At 32.6% G+C, this 14378-nt stretch overlaps 1 long non-coding RNA gene across 1 annotated transcript; it reads right to left on the reverse strand.

Annotated features, from left to right (window-relative positions):
• Positions 1-6867: 6867 nt before the first annotated feature.
• On the reverse strand, positions 6868-10116 carry LOC134247793 (uncharacterized). Its single transcript, XR_009987925.1, has 3 exons — positions 10102-10116; positions 9814-9948; positions 6868-7204 (listed from the first exon to the last, which is right to left on the reverse strand). It is a non-coding gene; the product is annotated as an uncharacterized LOC134247793 (long non-coding RNA).
• Between the last annotated feature and the right edge of the window lie 4262 nt (positions 10117-14378).

Here is a 14378-nt window from a genome sequence, read left to right on the forward strand (position 1 = left end):
CAAGAACCACTGGGCCAAGAAAGATGAAACTCATGTGGAAGCATCCTCAGGTAGTGTAGAGGATTTTGTTCAAATCATGACCCCCGGGATGAGGGTGGGGCCAAAATGGCAGATCAAAGTTTTACATAGGAGTAAATAGGAAAAATCATTAAAAATCTTCTTCTCAAGAACCACTGAGCCAGAAAAGATGAAACTCATGTGGAAGCATCCTCAGGTAGTGTAGATTTAAGTTTGTTCACATCATAACACCCCCAGGTTAGGGCGAGGCCACAATGGCCGATCAAAGTTTTACATAGGAGTATATAGGGAAAATCTTTAAAAATCTTCTTCTCAAAAACCACCGTGCCAAGAAAGATAAAACTCATGAGGAATCATCCTTGGGTATAGTGTAGATTTTAGTTTGTTCAAATCATGACCCCCGAGTTGAAGGTGGGGCCACAATGGCCAATCAAAGTTTAACATAGGAGTATATTGGGAAAATCTTTAAAAATCTTCTTCTCAAGAACCACTGGGCCAGGAAAGATGAAACTCGTGTGGAAGCATCCTCAGGTAGTGTAGATTCAAGTTTGTTCAAATCATGACCCCCAGGGTAGGGCGGGGTACAATGGCCGATCAAAGTTTTACATGGAGTATATAGGGGAAATCTTTAAAAATCTTCTAAAGAACCACTGGGCCAAGAAAGATGAAACGCATGTGGAATCATCCTCAGGAAGTGTAGATTCAAGTTTGTTCAAATCCAGACCCCCTGGGGTAGGGCGGGGCCACAATGGCTGACCACAGTTTTACATAGAGATATATAGGAAAATTCTTTAAAAATCTTCTTCTTAAGAACCACTTGGCCAAGAAAGATGAAACTCATGTGAAATCATCTTCAGGTAGTGTATAGATTCAAGTTTGTTAAAATTATAACTTCAAAGCCATGATTAGTGATATTTATATGGAATTATCCTCAGGTAGTGTAGATTCTAGTTTGTTCAAATCATAACCCCCAGGGATAAGGTGGGGCAACAATGGGGGATTCAAGTTTTACATTAAAAATATATTTGAAAAAATCTTCTTCTCAAGAAAAGCAAAGCCATGATTAATGATACTAGTGTTTATATGGAAAAATTTTCGGGTAGTGTAGAATTAAATTTGTTCAAATTATAACCCCCAAGGGTAGGGTGGGGCCACAATGGTGGATCAAAGTTTTACATAGAAAAAAGGGAAAAAATACCAAGAACAGAAAAGCTATGTTTAGTCATATTGACATGTAAGCATCCTCATATATTGAAGATTTAAATTTATTCAAATCATGGTCCTTTTGGGGTAGGGAGGGAAACAATGGGGAATCAAATTCAAATTATTATGAAGTTATATATAGGAAGAAAATTTTTTTAAAAAAATCTGTTTATCAAGAACAGCAAAGCCTTATCCTGTATTAATATGAAGACATTCTCAAGTAGTATTAAAATTCATCCCCCCCCCCCCTTTTCAGTAAACTTTTCAGTTCTGATTTGATTTGTGCTTTTTCCTAGCCAATTTTCTCAGGTGAGCCATGTGACCCCTGGGCCTCTTGTTATTGATCAGGCAAACAGAACATTCTGTAGTCAAATTTAATTTAAAAACCAGAAGTCCCTGGCAATACCACAGCTCTACTGATTTTTTTTTACTTAACAAAAGTAGAGAAAGGTAGCAATTGGTTTTGAAACAATGGCAACAACAAAACTAGCAAATAAAACAAGATGTGTTTGTGATCCATTGATGCCTCCATATGGCAGCATGGTGAAGATTACGTTGTTGCCCAAAGTAAGATCTTCTCACAAGAAATGCAGTTGTGAAATACCGGTATGAAAGCCCTAGCACCACCTGTTCAAAGGTTATGGCCAAGGATAAGTTTTTGAAAGGTAGGTCAAACTCCAGGGTTAAGGTCAAGGCTTACAATTGTTGGTTTCTAGGAAAGGTCTTGTCACAAGGATTACATATGTGAAGTACGAAAGCCATAACCGTTCAAAAGTTATTGTTCAAGGTTGTTTTTTCGGTTAAGTATGAAAGCCCTAACCTAACCATTCAAAGGTTATAGCTAAGGTCAAAAAGATTTTAAAAGTAGGTTAAACTCCAAGATCAAGGTCAGAAATTCAAGGTTATTGGTATTGAATGAAAGGTCTTGTCACAAGAATGTATATGTGAAGTATGAAATCCCTAGCCCTTACTCTTCAAAAGTTATTGTTAAGGTTAATGGTTTTTCATAGGTCCAGAGAGGTCAAGGTCAAAACGTCAGGGTTATTGGTATCCAATAAAAGGACTTGCCACAAAGAATACATATGTGAAGTATGGAAGCCCTTTTTCTAACCGTTAAAAACTTATTGCCAAGGTTAATGTTTTTTCATAATTCCGGAAATCTCCAAGGTCAAGGTCAAAGGGTCAAAGTTATTGGTTTCCAATAAATGCTCTTCCCTCAAAGAATGCATATGTAGAGTTTGGAAGCTCTATCACTAACCTAAAAGTTATTTCTGTATAATATCATTATACAGAAATTATAAGCTTCAAATCTGTGCCTATGCAACTTTAATATATAATCAATAAAGCTCCCAAGCAGTGGTTCCTAGAGAGGTCAGTCAACAATGACATCACGATCCTGTATAATTGGCGGTGGAAGCTAGCAGAAGCAGTCAACATCGGGATTGACATCACGAGCCTGTATATATTTGGCAGTTGTAGCGTGAAGTTGCAGTCAACATTGACAATTAGCCTGCAGTGAGCGGTGAAAGCTAGCAATGACAGTCAACATTGACATCACCAGCTGATAGTTGTGGTAGCTAGCTTACACCCATATTTAATGAACTTGACTACAAAATATCTTTCAATGAAATAAATAAAGCAATAGGTAAACTAAAAAATGGTAAGGCAGCTGGTACTGATAGAATATGTAATGAAATGCTTAAACATGGTCAAACGGTCTTGGTACCAATATTACTGAAAATCTTTAATGGTTGCTTAACTCATGGATATTATCCTTCTTCATGGTGTGAAGGATACATTACTCCAGTATACAAATCTAACAACACTAATGATCCCAACAATTATAGAGGAATCACAATAACCAGCTCAATTGGCAAACTGTTTAACTATATTCTTAACTCAAGATTAGATAAATATTTAAAATGCAATGATAAAATCAATCCTTGTCAAATAGGATTTACAAAACAAGCTAGAACTTCAGATCATGTTTTTGTCTTGAAAACACTTGTTGAAAAATACTGCAAATCAAAACAAGGGAAGCTATATGCTTGCTTTGTTGACTTTCATAAGGCCTTCGATAGTATAAACCATGCTGGTCTGAAGCTTAAACTACTAAAAGCTGGTATTAGCACTAAATTTTACTCAATTGTTAAGGATATGTATTCTAAAAGCTATTCTTCTATTAAACTGGGTAACAAATTAATCGGTCACTTCCGTACTTACAATGGGGTTAGACAAGGTGATAACATTACAAACCTATTCAAGATTTATCTCAATGATCTATCAAATTATCTGTCAAATTCTAAAAGTTTTGTAAAATTAAACAATGATTCATCTATGTCCATTCATTGCCTAATGTATGCTGATGACATGGTACTTCTCTCCCCAACTGCTGAAGGTCTACAAGAAAAACTCGATATACTAAGTACATACTGTAAGGACTGGTGTCTCAAAGTTAATACAAAGAAAACAAAAATTATAGTCTTCAATTCATCTGGTAAACACATTAAAATTCCCTTCCATCTGGATAACAACAATATTGAATGTGTTAAACAATACAAGTATCTTTGTGACTGTTAATGCATCTGGAACATAATAATGCTAAAAATGATTGTTGTAACAAAGCCAAAAAAGCCTATTTCAAACTTCAAAAAGACTTTCTCACATTTAATCCATCAATTAGAACTGCTTTAAATGTATTTGACCACACTATTAAACCCATTATCCTGTATGGTTCGGAGTTATGGGGGTTTTTTGACCCAACAACCTCTAAATTTAAGAGAAATCCAAATATAACACTAGACAAAATATACCAAAGCTTAGAAGGCGAAATTCTAAATCTTAAATTTTACAAACATTTACTAATGGTTCATGGTAAAAGCAGCAATTTTGCTGTAAGATCTGAGCTAGGACGTTTGAATTTGCATTTTGATGTCATTAAAAATATGTTATTATACTGGCATAGATTAGAGAATCTAGATGGTGAATTTCCCTTGCTTAGTGAGGCTTTTAACTGCTCTAAAACACTACACCAAAATGGTTTTACTTCATGGTATTCTTGTGTTAAATTCTTACTTAACCATATTGATATTAAAATTAGTGATTTCCTAGGTATGTCAACCCCACAATTTAAAATCAATTTGAAAAGAATATTACTGAATTTCTATAAATTAACATGGGAAAAAGACAGGAATTTACATAAAGATGGCAAACTGTCTACCTTTACCAGCATAAAGACTAAATTTTGTTTTGAACCTTATCTAGATATTCTTACAAACAATCAACATAGCAGTTTTAACAAATTGAAATCATCGGCCCACAGGCTTAAAATTGAAATTGGACGTTACCAAAAAATACCTAGAGAGGAACGAATTTGTTCACTTTGTCATCACAACGAGATTCAGGATGAAATTCATTTTCTCCTTGTATGTCCTCATCTTAATGTACAAAGACTTGAACTCATAAATATTTGTAAAATTAAATGTAAAAATTTTCAGTCAACTGAAATCATATGATAATCAATTTTATTGGCTCATGTAATCAGTGGACATCCTTAGATCACTTGCTGGATTCCTTGGTAATTTACCTTAATTGAAGATATTGTGATAAGCATAAAAAAAATTATATACCTCTTTCCCAGTTTCTTGCCTTTAACTATATATATATATATATATATATATATATATATATATATATATGTATAAATTATATATATTTGTATGTAACTTACAATACGATACATGTATGTATATTCAGTATATCTCATATACTTTTTTTTTGTTTTTTGATTTTTTTAACAATTGCTCTTTATTTGTAATATCATCATCATGCTTGTTCTATCATTTGGATCCTCCTCCTTCTATTTGTAAATCTTTTTGCTCCTCCGGGGGCCCAAATTGGATTAATAAAATCTTGTATCTTGTATCTTGTATAGCACGCCAAATTCACAAAAATAAGCTAAACATAGTTTCACAGTGAATAAACTACCGGTAGGTTTATTGACTGTAAACTATAGTTTACAAACCGTAAACTATAGGTATGGCACGCCAAATTCACAAAAATGAGATAAACCTAGTTTCACAATTGATAAACTAGGTTTATCGACTGTAAACTATAGTTTACAAACCGTAAACTATAGTTAACGATTTGTTAAGTATAGTTTTCATCTGTAAAACTATATTTAACGGTCGTTAAGAATAGTTTACGAATGCTAATCTAAGTTTATCTGTCTGAATAAAGCGTTAACAATAGATTTTGTTGATAAACATAGATTCGCATTGAGAGATATAGTTTATATCGTAAACTATAGTTAAGAGTTGTTAATCATAGTTTCACAAATTGTGAAACTATATTTATCAGATCGTTTACTATAGTTAACGGTTTGTAAAACACAGTTTACAAATCGTGAAACTGTATTTATCAGATAATCTATGTTTTGCAATCGCAAATGATATTTTTCGGTGTTAAGTATAGTTTACGGTTGTGAAACAGATTATCGCGTTAACTATAGTTTACAGATGTAAATTATAGATTAACTTTGTTAACTATAGTTTACAGTCCGTAAACTATAGTTTACAACCGATAAACCTAGTTTATCGATTGTGAAGCTCTGATTTGCTCATTTTTGTGAATTTGGCGTGCCATATTTAGGTAAGAATTCGTTAACTATAGTTTTCATCTGTAAAACTATATTTAACGGTTGTTAACTATAGTTTACGAATGCTAAAGTTTATCTGTCTGTAATAAAACATAGATTCACATCTGTAAACTATAATTTACAATCGTGAACTATAGTTATGAGTTGTTAATCATAGTTTCACAAATCTTGAAACTATATTTATCAGATCGTTAACTATAGTTAAGAGTTGTAAACCATAGTTTACAAATCGTGAAACTGTATTTATCAGATAATCTATGTTTTGCAATCGCAAATGATTGTTTTCAGTGATAAGTATAGTTTTCGGCTCTGAAACATAGATTATCGCGTTAACTATGGTTTACAGATGTAAAATATAGATTAACATTGCTAACTATAGTTTACAGTCCGTAAACTATAGTTTACAACCAAAAAACCTATTTTACCGACTTGAAACCATGTTTAGCTCATTTTTGTAAATTTGGCGTGCCATAGCTAGCAATGGCAGACAACATTGAAATCATCAGCTTATAATTAGCGGTGGTAGCTATAAGTGGTAGTCAACAATGACATCACCAGCTTATAATCAGCGGTGGTAGCTATCAGTGGCATGCAGTCAACATTAACATCATCAGCTTATAATTATCAGAGGTAGCTATAAGTGGCAGTCAACATTGAAATCATCAGCTTATAGTTAGCGGTGGTAGTTATCAGTGGCAGTCAACATTGACATCACCAGCTTATAATTAGCGGTGGTAGCTATCAGTGACATGCAGTCAACAATGACATCACCAGTTTATAATTAGCGGTGGTAGCTTCAGTGGCAGTCATTATTAACATCACCAGCTTATAATTAGCAGTGGTAGCTATCAGTGGCAGTCAACATTGACATCACCAACAATATTTTGTATCAAATGATGAGGACAAAAGCCTCAAATACACCAGGTTCTATACTGTTCAATGTTTGCCATTTCCCTCAGTCTCTCTGAGCAAAAGAGTTAACAATTCGGTTTGTGAAATTTGTTTTATTGGAAATGATTTAAAAAGAGAACAAAAAGAGAACAATATTTAAGCGTTTGAAGTGTTCTACAGAGAATTTCAATGAATCAACTGATGACAGTTTATTTCTCCCCGTCATATTTTCCCGCCAATACTACTTCTGTTTCGGCTGGTATCTTTCGTTGTTTGGATTTAATTGGTTGCCATGGTTATCCAGATCCGGCTTAGTTCCGGTTCCGGAATAGCTGCTTGTGTGACCTTTATATTCCGGATTGTTTGGATTGCATTGGTTCGACCTGTTGTCATTGTTGGATTGGCTTTGACCTCGTCCCGACATTTTGGAGAAACCTGTAAAAAGAAAGCTCTTTTATAAGAATATAAGTTTCGAAATCTAAAATCTTTTTAAAAGAGAAAACTTTTGAAACACATTTTTAAGAACTTTGCCTCTCACACGTTTATGGTTAGGAAGTGGAAATGCTGTATTTATTTTCACTGAATATGGTTTAAATAAATCAATATTAGTAATCACAAGAAATGTATTGATCATCACAAAATACTAGTACACTGAAATATCATCCTGGACATATATCATACCCCTTTGATATATACATGTAGTTGTTTTAATTGTATTTGTGTTCTCTGTGATAACTTCGAAAGTTAGTTGACTTGATTTCTTGATCATTCTTCCAGAATGTAAATTTCGCCAAGCGATAAAGGTCAGGAGGTGGGGGGGGGGGGGGGGGCTAAAATGCATGTAGATTTCGTCCGTCTGTCTTTGTGTTTGACGTCATGCAGTAGGCGAACATTTTTTTAAATCTAGAGAACAAAGGGCGGTATTAGCGGTAATCTGCCGCAAAATTTCCAATGTTTTAAACTTTTCTTTTTCATCTTTTGATGTTCAGCATTGGCGTAAGTAAGATGCGAACTAAATTCAACAGGTACAAAGATGACGTAATTTTTCATTATGACGTCACAAATACGCTCTAAACATGGAATGTTAGCTAAAATTCGTTGAAAAATGTTTTGAAATAAGCGATCTTTCCAAAAATTAGACCCCTGCGCATGCAACAACCAATTTTATATTTTGCATGTAAGTTCTTTGGTATATCTTTTATTCATACAATTAAAATGGTGTTGGTTGTCACTTGCGCTCAATATGAATTTTGAAAAATTCAATACGAAAAAACGACATTTTACCAAACTTATTCACTTGATATCGATGTTCGTGACACACATCTGACGCAAAAAAGGGTTATTTTTACAATTTAAATTCTATCAATAGTCATTGGTAATCTAATGTACAGATAATGTTAACGGTGATAAATAATAAACATTTCATGAATGGAAAATCTTTTGAAAACAAGGATTAAATTGTATTGAAATACACCACGTGCTCTGATGCCGTTTTTTTAAATTCCACGTGCGTAGTACCCAATAATAGTACTGAAGAACGATACCAAAATCTCTCAAGATTAAATTAATTCCATAAAAATAACACGACGATATTTTTTATTTTCAGAAATATTTTTTTTCCAAATCTGTCATACCTCAGTATATATTTTAAAATTTTCCCCTACGAGTAGTGAAACTGAATTCTCTTTAATTATTATTACACAGTGCACATGTTATGTAGCCTTTATGTAATATTGCACGCGTGACTTTCAAATATATCTCGTTGAATAAATATCACAGCCACATTGAATAAGATAAACAATGAAATAGTATTTTAAAAAGTTTTACAATAAATATAAACTTTTAAATTAATGCAGACATAGCCTTCAAAATATGGACATTTTACAGGTAAAATCACTTAACTACATCCAGCCGTTAATTGTAAAAAATATCATGTAAAACTGTTATACTTATATTTAAAAGACGTTTAACATTAAAATCCTAATTGAAAAAGAATCACTTTTCAAGAAAAAAATCCCGATATCTATGTATAGTGTCCACACTAACAGCGTCGCCCTTGCCCATTGCACTGCACACAGGTACTTGTGGACAGGAACCCGCCCCACCCACCCACCAGGAGCTCATTAGACTTTTCTTTCGCAAATTATATTTATAACACTTATTCATCATGTGTACAATAGGTAAAAAAAGTAATCCCCCCCCCAAATAATCGCTCCACAGTCTCTCTTATACTGTAAAGTGGGGTATGTTTTGTGGAGCCGGTGCATGGGGGGCTTCCCTCAAAAAGTATCTGTGGAATTACGCAGTCATTTTACCTATTTCAAAATTATAGTATATTTTCAGCTGGTTGATCGGTGGTGATGGCAACTCTTTTGAAGTATGTTTATAAAAATTTAAAAGCGTTTAAATAAATTGATATAATATAAAAAAAAACCAATAATGCACACGTAAGTGGAATTTTGATATTTATCCGATATTGGTCAGCGATATCCACCAGTTAACTGGGCCTCCCCCAGGGCATGGTCTAAGCTCTTCAAGTCAGGGATCCCCTGGTTTTCATCCTTAGGATTTTAAAGATTTAATTGTTAAAGATTTTCACAATGAAATGGAAATAAAAGGAATCACTGTCTAGTTAGTAGAGTATGCCAGGAACATCAACGATAGCTGGAAACGTGGGATAATTGTCCAACCGTAGCTCTATAGCAATATTTGATTTATAATTATAAATCACGCTAAGCAAAAATAAATATATAAATATAATATTTAATTTTTAAAATATATTTCTGAAGTCTAACGGATTAAAAAAAAAATATATATAAACTGCTTCTAAGCACTATTAATTTGATATTTCCCCACTTTTTCATAAGCCTAATAGAAACATAAAAAAGCAATAAATAAATGCGTAGAAAAACATTTTTAGTAGCATATGGAAAAAAATAAATATATGTAATAAAGAACTATTATAAAAACTTAATGAGTTGTAATTGTGCTGGATTATTTAATAAAATTGGACATTTTCTGGATATATGTTAAAAAATATTTACCTTAAACCTTTATGAAGTAGAAGTCTACAGTTGATTTTCAGTGGCGTTAACGGAGAATAAAATGGATGAGTTCGTTTTAAATACTCTATCCTGTGATTTTTCATTGGCTGATAATTTTAGTCTACCTAGTAATTCCTGGAAGAAAAAGAGAAAGCTGATAAGTTTAACCCATTTATTTTCAAAATATGACTGTTAAATAATGGATAAATAAGATAAATATTTTTCAGTGGCGTATCTTAGCAAATAAAGGAAGAAGGAAAAGAGAAAACAAAAATGGATATTAAGTACCGTGGAATATTCCAGATGGTGCTGAGAGAGAGAGAGAGAGAGAGAGAGAGAGAGATTAACATTTATAATAAAAACGCTTTTCTCTCACCCAATGAATTGTTCATTAAATCATTGAGATATTCTAATCGATATAAAACACAGTGTAAAAACATAACAACAAAAGAGATGCAATGAATACGATATTTTATATAGATTTTTTACATGTACATGTAGGTTATTTAAATATTTTTTTTATATACAGGGAAAATCCAGTCTATGTGGTAAATTTAGAATTTAGTCATTTTATATTAATTAACTAAAAAAAGAACAAAGTCATACTGTATTAATTATAGAACCTAGTACATGGCGGTCATTTTTAAAATTCTTTATATAATTGACGATAAATTACAGAAGCAAAAAACAATGCAGCATTGTACTGTTTTTAAATAGTACTAGATTTCTGTAATAACTAAATGTTCATTGAAAGATTGGTTGTTCTCACCCCATCCCCATCCCCCTTTTACTAACTATTTATTTGACGCGTTACTGGAATTTCAACAACCTCTTTTAAAATTGGAATGTCGTAAATTCTATGGTTCCTATAATGACCTTGCTAAAAAAAATATAACTATCACTGGCTGGTATTTTGGTTGAATTCTTTTATACTAATCGATAGACCTTTGTTTTTAAACTAGATTTGACTACGGAATATATCCTTGATCAATTCACAGGGCTATCGGCTGCTGTGGCCGGACAACAGGGGGATGCTTAACTCCTCCTAGGCACCTGATCCCACCGCTGGAATTTTCAGGGATCCGTGTTTATGTCCTCTATACAGATTTGTCACGTATCAGTATTCCGTTATCTTTACCTCTACCGTCTGTATACTTCACCTTCCTTGTGGCACCATCGGCTTTTTATTCGCCTTATTCGCCCATCTTCTTCATTACCTATATACATCTCAGTATACCTTAATTCGCCCCCTTTTAGATTTCTACTTTAACTACCACAAACAAAAAAATAGATATATTTATTTTGATTTGTAATGACATGAATAATATATGAAATTTTAAGGCTTGTTATTTTTCCAGGTACTTAGATTTGAGATTTAAGCCTTCTATATAATTCCATACAAAATTTTGCACAATTTTTTAACTTGATGACAAAATCTTATAAAATTCTCCAACTCTACTTGGTAAACATTGTTTAGGTTGTCAATTTAAATGTAAATCTATGAGAAAAAATGCTGATTTCTGAAAAAAGTTTGTTTGTGTTATTTATCCTTAACTAAAAAATAGAAATTTATTCCCTTAATTAGTCTGAAGGTTATATGTTTTAAGGCTTGTTAATTTTACAGGTTATTTCAAAAGGATATCACAAGCGTGCACGCATTCAGAAAGGGAAAGATATATACTGCCGTACATGTATCTCAATTTAAGGTATCCGATCCATATAAGAACATAATTTTCTAACCTTAGATATCAATCCTGTATTAAATACTCTAAAACCAATTCAAAGCAGTTAAAAGTAGATAGAGATTTTAAAATATGATTCACTGAGCAGTAATTAATTAATGAAGAATGTATTGAGGTCTATAGGGACGAGCCAAGTTTTGAAAATAAAAATCTAAGTACTAAGAATATCAAAAAATGCTATGGTGGAAAGATGTATATAATTATTTAGAATAGAAAAACGATTGAAAACAATTTTTTACCCGATAGATTTTTTTTACAATTAATTTTTATTGATTATTGCTTTTAAAGAAATTTTTGATTAAATACCTGTTGTACAATTAGTATGAATATGTTCAAGAAAGGTCATAATCTTCCCAGAAGTTTATTTACATTCTTCTCTTACATATTGATATTAAAACATTTGAAGATTATGATTTGCTGTGGGAACATAACCTAATTAATCCATAACACAATATATATTGTTGTCCAGTCAAAATAATACGGAAGCCCATTAGTGCCAACCTGTATTTATAAAGGAAAAGCAATGTATACTTTATTTATGAAGCGAACATGGATCAGACATATAATATTTAATCTCTTAAGATGCAAAGTAAACTGAATATATGAAGGTATTGTGCCCAGGTGTATGAAAAAGCAAATTTCAGCCCTTCAGGCCTTTGATTTAGAATAGAAAAAACGATTGAAAACAATTTTTTACCCGATAGATTTTTTTTACAATTAATTTTTATTGATTATTGCAAAGGGGGATAACTCTTGAAGGACAGGTCAAGGTCATAAAGTAGGACACATTCCTCTCTTACATATTGATATTAAAACATGAAGATTATGTCTACATGTCCTGAGTATTCAAACAATATATATTCGTTGTGCATTCAGATTCATTGGATCTGGGGCTATTATGGATCGCATACCTTAAAATAATGAGATGCAAGATCAAAAAAAAAGGTCATATATCAGACATTATTATGTTTTTACCAAATTCTTTAGGGGATTGTGTAAATACATGTATAAATTGAAGGGTTTATTACTATTTGTTACCAACCGTAATTTACCCTGATAAAAACGTTTCTTATCAGGTTTTCTCCGTCTACGCCTAAGTGAACTGTTTCTGTTGCTAACTATTTCTTGCTAAACAGCTCATAAATAAACCGATAAATTTTAAGGCCCCTGTAATCGACGATTCGGAGGGGGGGGGGGGTATATAGTTTTTGCCCTGCTCGTCCGTGTGTCTGTCTGACAACAAAAACTTTAACCTTGTCCATAATTTTTGGAATGGGTGGGGCTATCATATTTCACAGCTGTATTCCTTGTGACAAGTCCTTTCTTCGGGTACCACCAAATTTGACCTCGTGATCTTGAAGTTTGACCCACTTTTACCAAAAATTTCCGAATTTTGATCATGGCCATAACTTTTGAATAGTTTGTGCTAGAACTTTCATACTTCACAAGTGTATTCGCCGTGACAAGACGTTTCATTGGGTATAAAAATATTTGATCTTTTGACCTTCATTTTAGAGTTTGACCCACTTTGTAAAAAAAAAAAAATTGACCATAACTTTTGAACCGTTAGAACTACGAGTTTCATATTTCATAGGTGCATTCCTTGAGACCAAACCTTCTTCTGGGACCAACAATTTTGACCTTTTCTCCTTGACCTTGGAGAAATTTCAATCCACGCCATAAGTTGCCATGCAGGGACATCAGTGTTTCACAAACACATCTTAATGCAAAGTTGGTATAAAAAAAAAAAATATTTTCCGCCCTCTGCTATTTTTTTTCTCTCTACTTGTTTATTTTTTCCTAATAAATGGCACAATTTGGGTCAGCGCCAATTCTCTGGGTTTATTTCCATTTTTTATCTTTAAAAAAACCCAATGTTTATAGAAAACAGCATGGTCTACTTTTATGCATTAAATCAGGATACACGTGAACTATAAATAAAATAGATTTTTTAAAAATTGTTGTTCAAGGTCAAGTTACATAAGATTAAAAACTGTGCGGCTTTGAAGAATGCAGTGCACTTAATAGATTTAAAAGTAGAACAAAGACACAGTTGAAAATAGCCTTTACGTATGTCAACGCAAATGTACATTTAAATTTCATGCGCTAGTAATTTATAAAATAAAATAGATTTAAATGGAATTTAAAAAAAATAACCACTTCATGGATCAGGGTCAAAAACTAATGATTGGAATTTTCTGAAAATTGATTTAAACGATAGCTCCTTTCATTTCTCTGAAAAAAAAAATGAATCCAATACAGTTGATCAGCGTGTTAGACTTACAAAGAGAAGTTTAATTCAAATCAAGCCCAAAGTACAAGTCTAGAGACATGAAAAACATTCACCAGTTTTCATATTCCTAAGATTTAAAATCACAATTCACTAATACTTACTAAGTATCTGTAACATGGCTAGGATTTTTTGTAAATATTGTAAGTATATGGAGGTATTATCTCCGTATAAGTCTCGGTTGAACTCGGTTGTAAAAATTTGTCAATCATTTTGTAACACAGAAATCATTTGGAGCTTCAGAGCTTACTGATCTGGACTCGGTCTCATGAACGTCATTCATTAGTCAAATATTGGATGGAGACGTAGCATCAGATACCTGAATGTTATAATGAAACATCCACTATATGTATCATTAATGAAACTTAAGAACAATAGAGCATTTACAATATATATATATATATATATATATAAAACAGCTTCAAAGGATATTGCATAATACTTAGGCTCCGCCAACTGGTTGAGGTGATAAAAACATAGCTCATCAGAGATTTATACAAAGTTCACTTCAATAAAGATTGTTTTAGTATGGC

Source organism: Saccostrea cucullata, unplaced genomic scaffold (assembly GCF_032062105.1).
Source record: "Saccostrea cucullata isolate Sc308-1 unplaced genomic scaffold, CSIRO_AGI_Scuc_v1 ctg295, whole genome shotgun sequence".
Lineage (NCBI taxonomy): Eukaryota > Metazoa > Mollusca > Bivalvia > Ostreida > Ostreidae > Saccostrea > Saccostrea cuccullata.